The following is an 18,525-nucleotide window of genomic DNA, read 5'->3' as shown; positions in this document are numbered from 1 at the left end:
GAACAGGCATAAGGAAACTCACAAAGGATACCTAAGAAAATTCCTAAGAATGGTTCCCGTTAGGAAAGTAGAAAGAGAGAAATAGGGAGTATGGGACAGGGGTAAGAGCTAGGCGTTTCATTGTATGACCTCTTATTGTTTATTTTATTTTTGAAAGATGTGAAGGTAATACACATTTAGTAAATTAAGTAAATTGAGTTTAAGAAGAAAACAGATGACATCATTCAGAAAAAAGAAAACCGCTCGTTCTCTGAAATCAAGTACTATGGATTGAATAAAAGTGAACTAGAAGCATACCAAGGCCAGTGTCACAATGTTTTCTGATATTTTTATTTTAAACTGGCTTAAATCAGTTTTGGAAATAGGGAAGACGTGAATAAATAAATGCGTATGTTTATGCTAACGTTTGTTGGTCAGTCTTGATTTATCTAGACAGACTAACAATTCCCTTAAATTAGAAAGTGGGCGTCACCTCAGAATTATGCAAAGACTCACAGAAGGCCCTAAGTGTGCCCTCTCTTAGGAGAAGTTCACTGGGGTTTTGTGCTGCTGAGCGAGTGGTGGAAGGCATTCTGGCATCCCATACATCAAGAAAAGAATCTCAAAACCAAATGTTAGTAAAACTCAGTTATTTCTCACTAGAAACTAAGCTACTTTGAGGGGAAACCAAACATACTCTTCTCCCTGCTAGACAATGGCAGCGGCGGCCTCTGTCTTTGTGCTGTGAAAGGAGCATACAATGAGAAATCGTTTCCACATTAAGCGTAAATTATTACTGCAGTTGTTACCATTTTGCTTTCAACAATGGAAGAGCCAGAGATCATAAAACAAATTTCTCTTCTTATACACACCTCTATCAGAGGGTCACTCTTGACAAGAACATAGAGTGTACGTGTTCTAAACCCAAACAGAACAGTTTCCTTGAGATTCTGTTTAAAATAATGGTCCTGATGAAATCCACATGGCTTACATTCAACCAAAGTGATGTTGATTGACAGGGGAAAGCACTTCAATAACCGGCAAGAAATAGGGCTTCATTGTGGATTGAGGAAGTTCACCCCCAAGTTCTGAGGCTGAGATGGAAATCTTAAGTTCCTTAAGTTCTTACCAGAGTCATTCCGAACTCCTGACTTCCTTGGACATCAATGGCTAAATTATTTTTCCACCCTCACCTTGCCAGGAAAGCTTGCCAGAACCATTTTTGTGCTCATCGTCTCTTGGATGAACTATTGTGAAGTGATAAATGAGGTGTTGAGACAGGGAGCAGGGCGGGGGAGGGGAAAGTAGCCCCAAATGAGCAGACCAGACTATGGAGGTTTTGCTAAGCCCCTCAGGCCTAAAGAGTTTCAGGAGGCCATCCCGGTATCTTTTTTCTTTTTCCCTTTTTTTGTTTTTGGTGAGGGAGCTTGGCCCTGAGCAAACATCTGTGCCAGTCTTCCTCTACTTTGTGCATGGGATTCTGCCACAGCATGGCTGACAAGTGGTGGTGTAGGTCCGTGTCCAGGATATGAACCCATGAACCCTGGACCACTGAAGCGGAGCATGTGAACCCAATCACCATACCACCAGGCCAGTCCTTTTTCTTTTTCCTTTGATAACGATGTTAACAGTTTCTAGGAGATAATTTAAACCAATATTGCTACCCTAAGATATTTTCAGTCTCTTTTTTTAAGCAATAAAACCTCTGTTTTCAGTAGCTCTGTATCTTTGAACTCTTCAGAAGGGCTAGTTTAATCAAGGATTTGCATTCCTGTTCATTCTCTACGTTTTAAATGACTGTGTCTTAGGTAGATATTCATAGCGCTCTCATTTTCTGAAATAATTATATTACTATAAGTGTATATAAATATTTACCTGTTACTTAATACCTGTTTTCCTCTGTTAGAATAAAAACTACACAAAAATAGGAGGCTTGTCTGTCTTAGTCCCCTCTGGATACCCGATACCTAGCACAAGTCTTGGCATACAGTAGGTACTCAGTGAATATTATTGAAAGGTAAATTTGGATTCAAATTCAAAACTGTCACTTAGAACTGTCTGACCTTGGATAAGTTAATTAACCTAACCCTCAATCTTCACCTATAATAATAGTACTTTTTTCGCAGGGATTTTGTTGCAATTATATAGCACTTAGTGAAATACCTGGCACACAGTAAGCACTCAAATGTTAGCTGTTTGTGGTTGCAGCTCTGTGCCACCTGTGGCCACTGTCAGAGAAATTCGTGACAGGACAATAATTTCAAACTCGACGTGTTGTATACTTGGTTTAGTTGGTGAAGAATTTTGATCATTTTTCAATTATACCTAGATTTCCACTGCCTGTTTTAATACCAGAGTTTCCAGCTATTGCTTTTCTTTTCAACAATCCAAAATGTTGATCTATGAGATCTGACAGTGTAGTTGGTCTCCTGGTTGTGATAAGGTTAATAGATGTGTTGTTTATAAATAACAGTGGATTAATTGTCCTAGAGATTGTAGCTAGTCCAGATTGGTGTGCTAACAGCTGTTTGCATGCTTAGGTTAATAACAAGTTGTACCATTTGAGCGGTAAAAACATCTCATCGAATTTACCATTCTGAACTCTTAACTATCCAGACATTAAAAAGTATTTTAGGGTAGAAAAATTTAGGGGAACTGATTTGTCACACTGGTTAACTGTTGAAACAGTGCAGGTATTGATTTTTTTTAAAAAAATAGAGACAGACGAGCAAGAAATAACATAGAAAAATATATGGCAAATATAATAAAGGAATGGGAGACAAACATATTTACAAAATAAGAGTATACGATGCCTACTTCTTTGATATACTTAGGCAGTTGAAAATCTTGATAAAACAAGTGTTCTTGTTTTAGAATACTAAAAGATTATGGATGTAAAATATTTGAATAGACCATCAACTGTGAAAGAAAATTCTAACTAGTAGGTGACTGCTTCAAAAAAGTAGCAGGCATAGAATTTTTTTCAATTGATGGTATATTCTCTTAAAAATCATTGAAGAGCCAGCCCTGATGGCTTAGTGGCTAAAGTTCGGCATGCTCCACCTCAGCCTCCTGGGCTTGGTTCCCAGGTGTGGAACCCCACTGCTGCCAGTAGCTGTGCTCTGGTGGCAGCTTCCATAGAACCAGAAGGGCTTATAACTAAAATATACAACTATGTACTGGGGTTTTGGGGAGGAAGAAAAAATCTCTTAATCCCATTACTCAGAGAAGACATTAAGAAAAAAAGATAATTTACTATAAAGAGTGGCAAATGTTAAAATTATAAAGAATGAGTCACTCCAACCCATCAAGTTTTTCCCTAGGAATGCACAGAGGGCTTAACATTAAAAAAATTGTTAATATATTCCATCGATAGGTCTGATAAGAATATCTATGAGATAATTGCAATAGATTTTTGAGAAGGCATTTGGCATCATTTAATATCCATTCCTGATTTTAAAAGTTAAAAAACTAGAATATGTCTTGGTGCAGAATATCTACCTTAGTCCAACAGGTAACAGCACCATATTCAATGGTGAAATAGTAGAGACATTTCTATTAGCATGAGGAATATGATGCTCATGATCATTATTATTATTTAGTAGTTTCCTAAATATCTGACCAGTGAAATTAAATGAGATTTTGTAACTGGAAAGTTGATTACATCTTTGATTCACTATATAATTATACACTTAGCAAAAACAAAAAATGAATGAAAAAATCCAATAAATAATAAGAATTTTAAGTAAAATTATCAGACATACAATAAATACAAATAATATTTCTTATATTGCAAAAACAACCAGTTAGAGGATATTAAAAATGTGGTATTCTAAATAGCAACAAAACAGAAAATACCTTGAAATAGCTTCTGAAAGAATTATGGGAACTATAAAAAAAGTTAGTAAACTATAGAATGATATAACAAGAAATCCTAATACATGGAGACATATTTCTTGATTCTTCTTGGAAACATTATAAATAGGTTATTTATAAATTATTTTATAAATTTAATGCAATCTTAATAAAAAATAACAATGCTTACACTTGTTATGACTTTGAAGATCATCTAGAAGTATTAATAGTCAGGAAAACCTAAGACTGATAATAATGCCCTTACTCTACTAGATATTAAAATATATTTTTAAATTGTAGTGATGGAAGAGCAAAGAATACAATGCACATGACTGAAATAGGCCTTCATATGAGTGTTCATTGAAAAGAGAACACTATTTCCAGAGTACGTTAGAAAATGTGATTTTGACAAATGTTATTCTAAGCAACAACAAATGTAACAAGAATAGTAGATTACAAAAGCTGGTGGTCTGTAGCAACTTTTACTAGTTTTCCCTCATACTGATCTAAACTTTGCTCATAAACTCTGGTCATGCTGCACCTCAGGAGTCAGATGAGGTATATATATGCAGTGGGGCAACTGGTCCGTAGCAGGATTGGAGTGTGTGTGTGTGTGTGTTTAGGAGATTGTTTGATTGTTTAATAAGACAATTAAGAAGCAAAAAAAATTTTAATAAAATATTTATGGGGTGTGAAGGGGGATGATACATTGAACACTTGTATGCTCCCATTCAGATTAAGGTACAGAAGGTTACCATTTTCTTCAAGGTCACCCATGCACTCTTCCTGTCTATCTTCCTCTCGTCTCTCTCAGAGGGTAATCACCATTCTGAAGTTTTTGTTTTTTATTTCCTCACTTATCTTTATATATTTCAACATATTTTTGTATCCCTAAATGATATATTACATATCTGTAAATTGTCTTTCACTCAACCTATGTCCTGAGATTCATCTGTGTTGTTGTAAGGAATTAAAAATTGTTGCTTTTAGTTGCTGCACAGTATTCCATATTTATCTTCCCACAATTTATATATACATAAATTATTTACGTATATTTATATATATACACACAAACACATATTGTTTATATGTGTGTATATATATATATATACACACACATACATAATCAATTTATTTCTGTGAATAAGGCCTATCTCTCCATTTACAGTCTTATTTAATGTATTTCAATAAAATTTTATGAATCTCTCCATAAAGCTCTTATACGTATCTTGCTATATTTATTCCTGGGACATTTATATTTTTGATGCTATTATATGTTCCATCTTTTGATTCCATTGAATTAGTTGGAACAATTAGTATTTTTGCACTTATTGTCATTACTGATAAATTTGGATTAGTATTATCATCTTATTTTCTACTTCCTTTTCTCCCATCTTTTCTCTCATCTTTCTCTTTCTTCTGTAATTTTTTCTTTTGGATTGCTGGAATATTTTTCCTTATTCTATGTCTTTTATTTGTTGGGAAATTAAATGCAATATTGGTATTCTGATTGATTATCCAAATCATTTTAGCTTGCATACTCAACTTATCAAAGTCTAAAATTAATCAGTATCTATATCCACGCCTGAATACGACCAGGCCCCCCAGAACACTGGAACTCCAATCACCTGTCTGCAGGCTTACATGCTATTGGTGGCATGTATTTTACGTCTATTCTTCACCTCATCCTTGCAAGAGATCATTACTCAACACTTGATGATTTATCCTCCTAGTTGCCATTTTCTCTGCACATCATTCTTTTTTCTTGCATCTCAGATCCTCTGTGATTACTTTCTCTCTGCCTGAGGGTACATCCTTTAGAAATTCCTTATTGAGTGTCTGTTGGTGGCAAACTTTCTCAATTTATATTTGTTTGAAAATGTCTTTATACATTATTCTTGAAATATATGTTGTTGAATGTACAACTCTAGGTATATACTTATTTTTTCTCAGCATACTGAAGATAGAAATCCACTATGTTTTTCCTTCTGTTGTTTTTGGGAAGTCATTTCATCGACCAATTGTTGTTTCCTTTTAGGTGAACTGACTTTTATCTCTGGCTCCTTTTACACTTCTTTTGCTTTTGGTATTGTGTATTTTCATCATGATGTGTCTAGGCGTGGGTTTCTTTATATTCATCTTGTCTTGGGCTTTTAGGCCTCCTGGATAAGAAGATTGGATGAGAAATCAATTGTGGAAAATTCTCAGCCATTATCTATTCAAATGTGACTTGTTCTCTGTTCTTGATCACTTCCCTTTGGGAACTGTCTGAACTTCTCTTCTGTCTTCCCTGACTTTCATCTCTGTTTGGCTCTGTCATTCTCTGCTGCATTATAGACATTTTTTAGGTTTGTATTTTTCTTCATTCATTCTTCAGATATATTTAATCTCTGTTGAACTTTTCCATTGTTTTAATTCTAATAATTATATTTTTATTTTTTGAAGTTCTACTGCTTTTTAAACAACTGTTTGATCATTTTTAAAGTCTCTTTCTCCTCATTCTTAGTTTTTAAAACCTCCCACTTTATTTTGCTAAACATATAGAACATACTTAACTTATAATTTGCCTGGTGATACCAATAGCTGATGGTGTTTTGGGTTGTTCATGGTATCTTATTTCCTTGTACCTGTTAGGAATTTTATTAAATTGTGAATTTCAATTCCTTGGAATTTCATCTGAGTAAATCCTTCTGAGGACTAGTTTGAAGGTGGAATTCTCCAGGGATGATTTATATTTGTTCAGCTAGTCACCTGGGGATACCACCAACTTGGAATCACATTAAACTGAACTCTGGATTTGAGGTTCTTCCTATCTTCAAGGTAGAGTGAATTTAGGCTATAACCATGAAAGGCAAGCTTGTAGTGACAAATTTTAAAGAGAGTTTATTTTCTCTCCTCTCCCAGCACCAACACCTGAGACAATTTCCCTTGCTGTTTCTTGGGGAACAGGAGAAGGATGTGTTTATTTATAGCTCACCGTAACATGGATGATGCCTTTCAGGCATCAACTACGTATATGGTGTGTGGGCCCTGGCCTTTATCTCTTGTCTTCTATAGCTTGGTAAGCCTTAAAAACTGACACTCAAGTTAACTTTGGATCAACCTCAGGATGCAGGCTGTTCTTAGTTCTTGGCTAGTAGCTCTGGGTTCCTTCATTCCCTTAGTTATTAGAGTCTGAAAGTGTCTTAATTCCTTGACAAATTATAGATGCATTTAAAAAGATACTTTAGAAATTATCCAGCATTTTAAGTTCTTCTTAGAAGAAAGGTCTGTCAGAATTTCTAGTCAACCATATGGAAACAGAATTTCAAGGATCTATATTTTTGGAAAGGATGCTGCCTGTATCTCATATCTTCTGGATACTTACACAATTATTGGCATATCTTTGGAGTGCGTTCATGATTTTCTTGTTGTTTTGTTGTTTTTTATTTATCCTATTGGTTACCAGATGTGCAGTTAAAATTTTCTTGGGAATTGGAGTAAATCCCTTATTTTGGTAACTTGTTTGAAGTCTGCTGGGATAATAGTATTAGATAAAAACACAATATTAATGTTGTGAGATGTGAAGGGAAAAATTAACTGGAAAATATACAAGATGAACTGGAGCATCTTGTAGTGCCTGGAAGTAAGGAAGTGCTCAGAAAAAGAAATCCACAATGATGGGAGTGTGTCAAAGGGACACAGGAACCAACTGTAAAAGCTCCCAATGGCCAACACTGGAATAATTTGAGAAAGAAAATAAATATATTGGATTATAACCCAAGCATAAAATAAATATCTATGTGTCCACACTGACATAAAGAAATTATCAAGTAGGCAAATAAATGGAGAAGAATAGACAAAATAATTCTAAATAATCTATGTAGATACTGTCCCTTCGAGGACGTGGAGCATAACTCCTCAGTCCTTAAGTGAGGGCTGCATATAGTGACTTCTTTCAAAGCAGTACATTAAGAAAAGTGGGAAAAGAGTAACTTTACAGTGGAGAAGCCTGACAAACACCACCTCACCCAAGTGACCAAGATCAACATCAACAGTGATAAGGCGTGTGTTTAGTATGTGCCCTGGATATTATGTGATGAGGAGGGCACTTTAATTTTGTGGCCTTACTCCCCCAAACCCGTAACTTCAGTCAAATTATGAGGAAAACATCAAATAAATCCAAAATGAAGGGTTTTCTACAAAATGCCTGACCGGTACTCCTCAAAACTATCAAGGTCATCAAAAGCAAGGAAAGTCTGAGAATCTGCCATGGCCAAGAGTAGCCATAGGTTTCCTGAATGGGATCCTGGAACAGAACGAGGATACTAGGTAAAAACTAAGGAAACCTGAATAAGGTATGGATGGACTTCAATTAATAATAATAAAATCAATATTGGCTCATGGATTATGATGAATGTACCATACTGATGTAAGATGTTAATAATAAGGGAACTTGGGTATGTGGTATATGGAAACTGTCTGTACTATCTTTATAGTTTTTCTGTAAAGCTTATTCTGAAATAAAATATTTATTATAATAAAAGGAAAAGCAAAAAAAATTTAGCTTGGGAACATGGAGTTGTCGTTTTGGCTTTGCAGTTAATTAGCCCTAATAACTTTGAATAAGTATCTCAAATTAATATTCCTTATCTATCCTATGGAAAGACTGTACAATATTAGATCTAAGTTCCCTTTTTTTCTTACTTGTGGGAACAAAAATCAAATAAATTAATTATAAATAAAATATTCTACCTTCTTTTACTTGTGTCAGTGTCATCTGACCCTTCCCTCTAAAAATTTTAGTGACAGTATGAATCTCACGGGAATCAGCATGGTGGAGTGGACTGGGACTTGTGATAACAATCAGGAGATGGTGGTGATGATAGAGATGATGCTATTTTTAGCACTAACAACTATTTTGAAGTGATAAATTACTATATGCCATACATTGCCTAAAAGCTTTGAATATTATCTCATTTATTCCTCACAATAGTCCTATAAGGCAGGTATTTATAATTCCCACTTTATAGAAAAAGGAAAATTAGTGTCAGAGAGGTTAAGCAACTTGCCCAAGATTCTACAGTGACTAAGGGATAAAGATAGTTTCAAACTCAGGTCTGTCCAATAGTAAAATCCCTTAATATAATGACCACTAATTTCATATCTCCCATTTACCAGCTCAGTGCCTTGGGAAAGCACTTAATTTCTCTGGACCTCAATTTCCTCATAAAACGAGGAATTTTGAATAGCTGCTTTTCCCCCCTCCTTTTTCTTTTCATTTTTTTAATTGAGGTTATGACAGTTTACAATATTGTGAAATTTCAGTTGTACATCATTATTTGTCAGTCATCTTATAGGTGCACCCCTTCACCCTTTGTGCCCACCCCCACTCCTTCTTCCTAGTAACCACTAGTCTGTTCTCTTTCTCCATGTGTTTGTTTATCTTCCACATATGAATGGAATCATACAGTGTTTGTCTTTCTCTATCTGGCTTATTTCGCTTAACATAATACCCTCAAGGTCCGTCCATGTTGTTGTGAATGGGATGATTTTGTCATTTTTTATGGCTGAGTAGTATTCCATTGTATTTATATACCATATCTTGTCTATCCAGTCATCAGTAGATGGGCACTTGGATTGATTACACGTCTTGGCTATTGTGAATAATGCTGCAATGAACATAGGGGTGCATAAGTATCTTTGATTTGCTCATTTCAAGTTCTTTGGATAGGTACCCAGTAGTGGGATGGCTGGGTCATATCATATTTCTATTTTTAAGTTTTTGAGAAATCTCCATACTGTTTTCCATGGTGGCTGTACCAGTTTGCATTCCCATCAGCAGTGTACGAGGGTTCCTTTTTCTCCACAACCTCTCCAACATTTGTTACTTTTTTCTCTTAGTGTTTATAGCCATTTTAACGGGTGTAAAGTGATATCTTGTGTAGTTTTGATTTGCATTTCCCTGACCATCAGTGATGATGACCATCTTTTCATGTGCCTATTAGCCATCTGTATGTCTTCTTTGGAGAAATATCTGTTCATATCCGCTGCTCAATTTTTGATAGGGTTGTTTGATTTTTTGTTGTTGAGTTGTGTGAGTTCTTTATATATTATGGAGATTAAGCCTTTGTCAGATATATGATTTGCAAATATTTTTTCCCAGTTGGTGAGTTGTCTTTTCATTTCAATCCTGTTTTCCCTTGCCTTGTAGAAGCTCTTTAGACTGATGAAGTCCCACTTGTTTATTCTTTCTATTGTTTCCCTTGTCCAAGAAGACATGATATCTGAAAAGATCCTTTTAAGAATGATGTCAAAGAGTGTACTGCCTATATTTTCTTCTAGAAGTCTTATGGTTTCAGGTCTTACCATTAAATCTTTGATCCAGTTGAGTTTATTTTTGTGAATGGTGTAAGAGAATGGTCTACTTTCATTCTTTTACATTTGGCTGTCCAGTTTCCCCAACACCATTTGTTGAAGAGACTTTCCTGTCTCCATTGTATGTTCTCAGTGGCTTTGTTGAAGATTGGCCGTTCATAGATGTGAGGTTTTAATTCAGGGCTTTTGGTTCTGTTCCACTGATGAATGTGCCTGTTTTTCTACCAGTATCATGCTGTTTTGATTACTATAACTTTGTAGCATATTTTGAAGTCAGGGATTGTGATGCCTCCAGCTTTATTCTTTTTTCTCAGGATTGCTTTAGCAATTCAGGATCTTTTGTTGCCCCATATGAATTTTAGGATTCTTTGTACTATTTCAGTGAAGAATGTAATTGAGATTGCATTGAATCTGTAGATTGCTTTGGGTAGTATGGACATTTTACTATGTTTATTCTTCCAATCCACGTGCATGGAATGTCTTTCCATCTCTTTACTTCATCATCAATTTCTCTCAGGAAACTTGTAGTTTTCATTGTATGTGTCTTTCACTTCCTTGGTTAAATTTATTCCAAGATATTTTATTCTTTTTGTTGTGATTGTGAGTGGGATTGTGTTCATGAGTTCTCTTTCTGTTAGTTCTTTAATAGAGTATAGAAATGCACTGATTTATGTAAGTTGATTTTGTACCTTGCAACTTTGCTGAGATTGTTGATCATTTCTAGTAGCTTTCTGATTGAATTTTTAGGGTTTTCTATATGTAAAATCCTGTTGTCTGCAAAAAGTGAAAGTTTTACTTCTTCATTGCCTATTTGGATTCCTTTTATTTCTTTTTCTTGCCTAATTGCTCTGGCCAAAACCTCCAGTACTATGTTGAATAAGAGTGGTGAGAGTGGGCACTCTTGTCTTGTTCCTGTTCTCAAGGGATGGCTTTCAGTTTTTCCACACTGAGTATGATGTTAGCAGTGGGTTTGTCATATATGACCTTTATCATGTTGAGGTACTTTCCTTCCATACCCATTTTATTGAGACTTTTTATCATAAATGGATGTTGGATCTTGTCAAATGCTTTCTCTGTGTCTATTGAGATGATCATGTGGTTTTTGTTCCTCATTTTCTTAATGAGGTATATCACATTGATTGACTTGTTGATGTTGAACCATCCCTGTGTCCCTGGTATAAATCCCACTTGATCATGGTGTATGATCTTTTCAATGTATTGCTGTATTTGGTTTGCCAATATTCTGTTGAGGATTTTTGCATTTATGTTCGTCTTGCATCTAGAGATATTGGCTTATAATTTTCCTTCTTTGTGTTGTACTTGTCTGGCTTTGGTATCAGCGTCATGTTGGCCTCATAGAATGTGTTAGGAAGTGTTCCATCTTCCTTAATTTTCTGGAATAGAATAGATATTAAATCTTCTTTGAATGTTTGGTAGAATTCTCCAGAGAAGCCATTTGGTCCTGGACTTTTATTTTTTTAAACTTTTTTGAGGAAGATTAGCCATGAGCTAACTGCTGCCAATCCTCTTTTTCCCAGGGAAGACTGGCCCTGAGCTAACATCCATGCCCATCTTCCTCCACTTTATATGTGGGATGCCTACCACAGCATGGTGTGCCAAGTGGTGCCATGTCTGCACCTGGGATCTGAACTGGTGAACCCTGGGCCGCCAAAGCAGAATGTGTGCACTTAACCGCTGCGCCACCAGGCCAGCCCTGGACTTTTATTTTTGGGGAGGTTTTTTATTACTGTTTCAATCTTTTTACTTGTGATTGGTCTATTCAGATTCTCTATTTCTTCTTGATTCAGTTTTGGGAGGTTGTAAGAGTCTAAGAATTTATCCATTTCTTCTAGGTTTTCCAATTTGTTGGCATATAGTTTTTCATAGTATTCTCTTATAATCTTTTGTATTTCTGTGGTATCCATTGTAATGTCTCCTCTTTCACTTATAATTTTGTTTTTTAGAGTCTTCTCTCTTTTTTTCTTAGTGAACCTGGCTAAGAGTTTGCCAATTTTGTTTATTTTCTTGAAGAACCAGCTCTTTGTTTCATTGATCCTTTCTATTTTTTGTTTTGATTTCATTTATTTCTGCTCTAATTTTTATTACTTCCTTCCTTCAACTGACTTTTTCATTGTTTGTTCTTCTTTCTCTAATTCTGTTAGTTGTAGTTTGAGATTGCTTATTTGAAATTTTTCTTGTTTGTTGAGGTGAGCCTCTATTGCAATGAATTTCTCTCTTAGGATTGCTTTTGCTGCATCCAAAATGAGTTGGTATGGTGTCTTTTCATTTTCATTTGTCTCCAGATAATATTTGATTTCTCCTTTGATTTCTTTAATGATCCATTGTTTGTTCAGTAGCATGTTGTTTAATCTCCAAATCTTTGCCCCTTTCCCAGCTTTTTTCTTGTAATTGATTTCTAGTTTCATAGCATTATGGTCAGGAAAGATGCTTGATATTATTTCAGTTCTCTTAAATTTGTTGAGGATTGCTTTGTCTCCCAACATATGGTCTATCCTTGAGAGTGTTCCATGTGCACTTAAGAAGAATGTGTGACCTGCTGTTTTTGGATGGAGTGTTCTATATATATCTATTAAGTCCATCTGGGCTGGGTTTTCATTTAATTCTACAATTTCCTTGTTGATTTTCTGTCTGGATGATCTATCTATTGGTGTAAGTGGGGTGTTTAGGTCCCCTATTATTATTGTATTGTTCTTGATATCTCCTTTTAGTTTTGTTAATAGTTGTTTTATGTTCTTTGGTGCTCCTGTATTGGGTGCATATATATTTACAAGTGTTATGTCTTCTTGGTGGAGTGTCCCTTTTATCATTATATACTGCACCTCTTTGTCTCTCTTTACCTGTTTTGTCTTGAAGTCTACTTTGTCTGATAGAAGTGTGGCAACACCTGCTTTATTTTGTGTGCTATTAGCTTGGAGTGTCATCTTCCATCCCTTCACTCTGAGTCTGTGTTTATCTTTGGGCCTGAAGTGTGTACCCTGGAGTCAGCATATTGTTGGGTCTTGTTTTTTAATCCATCCTGCCACTCTGTGTCTTTTGATTGGAGAATTAAACCCATTTACATTTATAGTGATTATTGAAACGTGGGGACCTAATGCTTCCATTTTATCACTCGTTTTCTGGTTCTTCTGCACTTCCTTTGTTTCTCATCCCATGTATTTCAGACTACCAATTCATTTAGGTATTTTTCTATGCTGTTTTTCTTAGTTTTCTCCTTACTTATAATTTGTGCCTCTGTTCTAATTATTTGTTTAGTGGTTACCATGTGGTTTGTATAAAACATCTCTTAGATGAGATAGTCCATTTTATGATAGCCACTTATTTCCTTAAACTAAGCCAGTTTCATCCCTTTCCTTTTCCCCTCTAAGTTGTTACTGTCACATCTTCTGTCTTGTATCATCAGTTTGTGGTTAAAATGACAAGATTATATTTATTCTTCGTGTTTTCCTTACCTTCATCTTTAATGTTATAATTAAGCATTTGCTAACCTGTTCTGATGGAGAGCTGCAATTTTCTGATTTTGTCTATCTATTTATCTCCTTACTAAGGGTTTTGTAACCCATTTCCTTTTTGTTATTTTTCAGGTATATGGCCTTCCTGAGGATTTCTTGTAGGGTGGGTCTTGTGGCAATGAACTCTCTTAACTTTTGTTTATCTGGGAAAGTTTTTATTTCTCCATCATATTTCAAGGATATTTTTGCTGGATAGAGTATTCTTGGCTTAAAGTTTTTGTCTTTCAGAATTTTGAATATATCATTCCACTCTATCCTCTCCTAGCCTGTAAGTTTCCTGCTGAGAAATCTCCTGACAGTCTGATAGGGGTTCATTTGTAGGTTATTTTCTTCTGCCTTGCTGCCCTTAATATTTTTTCTTTGTCATTGACTTTTGCCAGCTTTACTACTACATGCTTTGGAGTTGGTCTTTTTACATTGATAAAGTTTGGAGATATATTGTCTTCTGTCACATGGATTTCCAGCTCCCTCCCCAGGTTTGGGATGTTCTCAGCTATTATTTCTTTGAATAAGCTTTCTGCTCTATTATCCTTCTCTTCTCCCTTTTGGACACCTATAATCCTTATGTTGCATTTCATAATTGAGTCAGATATTTCTTGGAGAGTTTCTTCATTTCTTTTTAGTCTTTGTTCTCTCTCCTCCTCTATCTGAAGCATTTCTATATTCCTATCCTCCAGACTGCTAATTCTGTCCTCCATATTATCAGCCCTACTTTTTGGAGAGTCCAGGTTTTTCTTTATCTCACCTATTGTGTTTTTCATCTCCAACATTTCTGATTTGTTTTTTTTATAGTTTCAAGCTCTTTTGTGACATATCTCCTGAACTCATTGCTTATCTATATTCTCTTTTAACTCATTGAGTTTTTAAATGATAGCTATTTTGAATTCTTTGTCATTTGGGTTGTAGATTTCTGTGTCTTCAGGATTGTTTTCTGGGTACTTATCATTTTTCTTCTGCTCTGGAGATTTAATATATTTTTTCACACTGCTTGATGGTTTGGATTTGTGCCATAGAGATAGAGTTTGGTTACTGCTTCCACTTGCTGCCACAGGAGGGGAGGGGGCAGGAGATGTGTAATCTGCACCCACCAGGATCCCCGTCAGCTGTTCCTGACCCAGCCTGGGACAGTCTTTGAGATTGCAGTGGTCCTGTGGGGTCTCCCATCAACTGTGGGAAAAATCACATGAGGGCTCTGGGTTGCTGCCACCTGCTCCCACACACCCACCTAGACATAATCCCCCCTTAGGGACTGCAGTGGTATTATGGCCTTTTGAGACAGCCAGGAGCTTGTTCACTCAGACTTGCAGTCCCCGCCATCTGATCTTAGGTTGTACCAGCTGTTGTGCTTGTTGGTTGGGGCCTCCCCACTGAGTCTGAGCCAGTGCCACTCCCTGCAACTGTGGTGGGCTTCTGGACTCTCCCACTGGTCAAGAAAGTGATCACACAGGGCCTCAAGGCTGCTGTGACCTTCTTCCACAGTCCCACCAGTCATACTGCCCCTTCAGGGCTGCAATGCTACTGTGGACATTTATGGTAGCTGGGGGCACTTTTGCCCAGGCTGCAGATATATCGCTGTCTGTTCCTAGGTTGCACCAGACTTTGAGTTTTGTGGGCAGGGCCTCCCAACTGGGATGCAGCCCAAGTCACTTCCTGGGGCCACAGTGGGAGTGTGGACTTTCCCACTGGACCTAGGAGAGATCATGTTAGTGCTGAAGGTTGTCCCTGCCCACTCCTGCAGTCCCACTGGTTCTCACTTTCCCCTTTGGAGCCACAGCAGAACTATGGGCATTTAAGGCAGCCAGTGGTTTGCTTGCCCAGCCACACCATGCCTGCTCCTAGGTCGCACCAGCCTTTGTGCTTGGTGGGCAGGGCCTCCCCAGTGGGGCTGAGCTGAGCCTCCCCTGGGGCCACCATGGGACAAGGATTTTCCCACTGGACCCAGGAGTGATCACACTGGGGCTCAGATTGTCGCCACCCACTCCCGTGGTCCTGCTGGATCTCACTTGCCCCCTCGGGGCCGTAGCAGAGCTATGGGCATTTAAGCCAGTCGGCAGTTTCCTCACCCAGCCATGCTGCATTTGCTCCTAGGTTGCACCAGCCTTTGTGCTTTGTGGGCGTGGCCTCCCTACCAAGTCTGAGCCTGAGTCACTCCCTGGGGCTGCAGTGGGACTGTGGATTTTCCCACTGGTCCAAAGAGCAATCACGGGGGGCTCATGAGTACAGTCACCTGTTTCCACAGTTGTAGTAAGGCACACGCCCACCCTTGGGGTTGTGGTGGTGCTATGAGCACTTCAGCCAGGAGAGAGTAGCTCATGGGTACTGGGCTGTCTGGGGGCCAGAGAGTTCTCACCTATCTCCACCTCCTCCCCAGGGGTAGTCCATCCACCTTCAGATGTATAGCAATGCGGGTATCTCAGGCATCCTGAGATGCTGTGTGAGTATCTTCCATTGACTAATGAATGTCTATTTAGTTGTAGTTCAAAGGGGGAGAGACAAGGAAACTGCTCACTCCGCCATGTCTCTGATGTCACTCTCCCAATAGATGCTTTTGAAGATCCCTTCTAGTCCCAACATTTTTGTTTTACCTTTATTCTAAGAAGTTATTATTGAATCTCTCAGTGTAGAATATAAGGGTTCCCCACTTAGGAGCATTGACCAGTGGAATTCACAAAGATAATTAGCCAAATGAGGAGAAAACAATTATACAAATATGGGCAGGGTAATTACCTAACACTCCAATACAAAGATTTGGTGGAACCCAGGAGGCCTAAGTGAGGCTGCTATAACATTGACACTGAACTGAAGACAAGAGAGTGCTTGGGGCAGCCCCTCCTGACTTATTCCCTGGATCCAGGCAGAGAAGCTGATACAAAGAGAGAAGAGGATGCATTTTTCCTTGGGATCACGTGCACTGAAATGGGGCCCAATGGACATCAAGCTTTAGCAGACAAGACCCTCTCCCAGGGCATCAGTGAGTATAGGTGGACATGGGGAAAAGAAAGGGAACTCCATCCAAATGTTCCCCTGCAGTAAAAGAGGAGATAGAAATCCCCTCCTCTATGGGCTGATGGAGAAACACAAGAAGAAGGTCATAAATGTTTATTTCCCCAATTTCTCTACACTGCTCAAACCTTTTTTTTGGTCTTCTTTCTCCAGCCAAACTTAGTATAAATTTAGGATCTCACTGTCTTCTTAAAGAAGAGGTCAGAATTTTGGAGGTGAGTCCTGGCCCATATAAGTGGTTCAATTCCAGTGATTCTAGCTCTGCTCCTTATGTTCTAAGCCAATGGATAGATAATTCAGCTATTGTCCCAGAGACTTTGAAGTGGGTCAGAGAAGGACTTTTATGCTAACCTCTTGCACTCTGGACCCAAAATTCATCCTGTATGGCACTTCTCCTTTCAAATAACGCTCTGTTAAAATACTCATCAAAGCTCTTCAGATACCTCACAGCAAGCTCAAACAACAGAATGAAATGCCCTTTGCTGTAAATCATCATCCAAAATTCCCACCTCCCCAATTTTGTATTTTCCAGATTACCTCTCCAATTTTCTATTTTGCTAAGTATCAGACCAGAACTTCCTGTCTTTGTAGAAAAGTTTATCTTCTTCACAGAAAAAATCAAAGACATTACGTGGTGAGATTCCCTCAACTTTTCACACCAAACCTCTGGCCTCGTCTGTACCATCACCTCATATTTCTTGCAAATTGTGTTCTCTCTCTCTCTCTCTTTGTGTCTACCTACCTACCTATCTATCTATCTATCTTTCTTTCTCTCCCACCTAATTCCTTCAACCATGCTTGAGAGTCAGACACTTTCTGCCTTGAATTGCTAATTACTCTCTCTTTTCTGTATAGTCAACACTTTCCCTTCACGATAAGAGGTAAATTGGTGAGGTGCCTCCCATTAACACATGTGCATGCACACACACACGTGTTCCTCCAGCTCCCAAATTATCTGTGTTTTTCCCTACACAGCAAAATTTCTTGAAAAAGTGGTCTAAATTCATTGTCTAATTTTGTCACCTCTCAACCAACTCCCATCTGTCTTACTTCTCATTATCCCATTGATTTAAACGCCTCCACCTGGACATCCATAACACTACATCCAAAGGGCAGTTTTCAATCCTCATCTCACGTAATCTACCAGAAACATTTGAAACTAGAGTCAACTTTCTACTTGAAACACCATCTTTATTTGAAACCCCCTCACACCATGAAGATGAATCTTTAAGAACTTTAAGTTTCACAATCAGATGTCCCTCTTCTGAGGAGGAGTGAATACTGGGGAGGTGGATTCCCTTCGGTTCTCCTCTTCCGTCTCTGGGCCCTCCTTCTCAGTCACCTTGAAGGCTCATCCTTCCTTCTCCGGACATTAGGTGCTAGAATTCCCTGAGTCTCAGTTCCACAGCCCCTTCTCCCACTATATAATTTCTCCTTAGGCAATTTCATTCATGCCTGTGGCTTGAATTTTGCCTCATAAATAATACAACTATAAGTTGCAAATTTATTTCTCAAGTAGAAACCTCTCATCTGAGCTTGTGACTCATATTTCATGACAATCTGGCATATCTACTTAGATATCTCAAAGATTCCTTAAATTCAAAATTGAAAGTATGATCTGCCTCCAAGCTCCCTCTCTTTACACTGTTCCCTGTCTCAGTGAACTGCACCAGTGCCCACCTCTTCAATTACGTAAGTCAGGAACCAAGGAGTAATCTTGGGTACTTTCCACATTCTTACCTCAAATCTATAATCAAGTCCTGTCAACTGTTATTCTTTAAAACTTTAAAATTCACCAATT

Source organism: Equus quagga, chromosome 11, assembly GCF_021613505.1.
Source record: "Equus quagga isolate Etosha38 chromosome 11, UCLA_HA_Equagga_1.0, whole genome shotgun sequence".
Classification (NCBI taxonomy): domain Eukaryota; kingdom Metazoa; phylum Chordata; class Mammalia; order Perissodactyla; family Equidae; genus Equus; species Equus quagga.
This window is presented reverse-complemented; position numbering follows the sequence as displayed.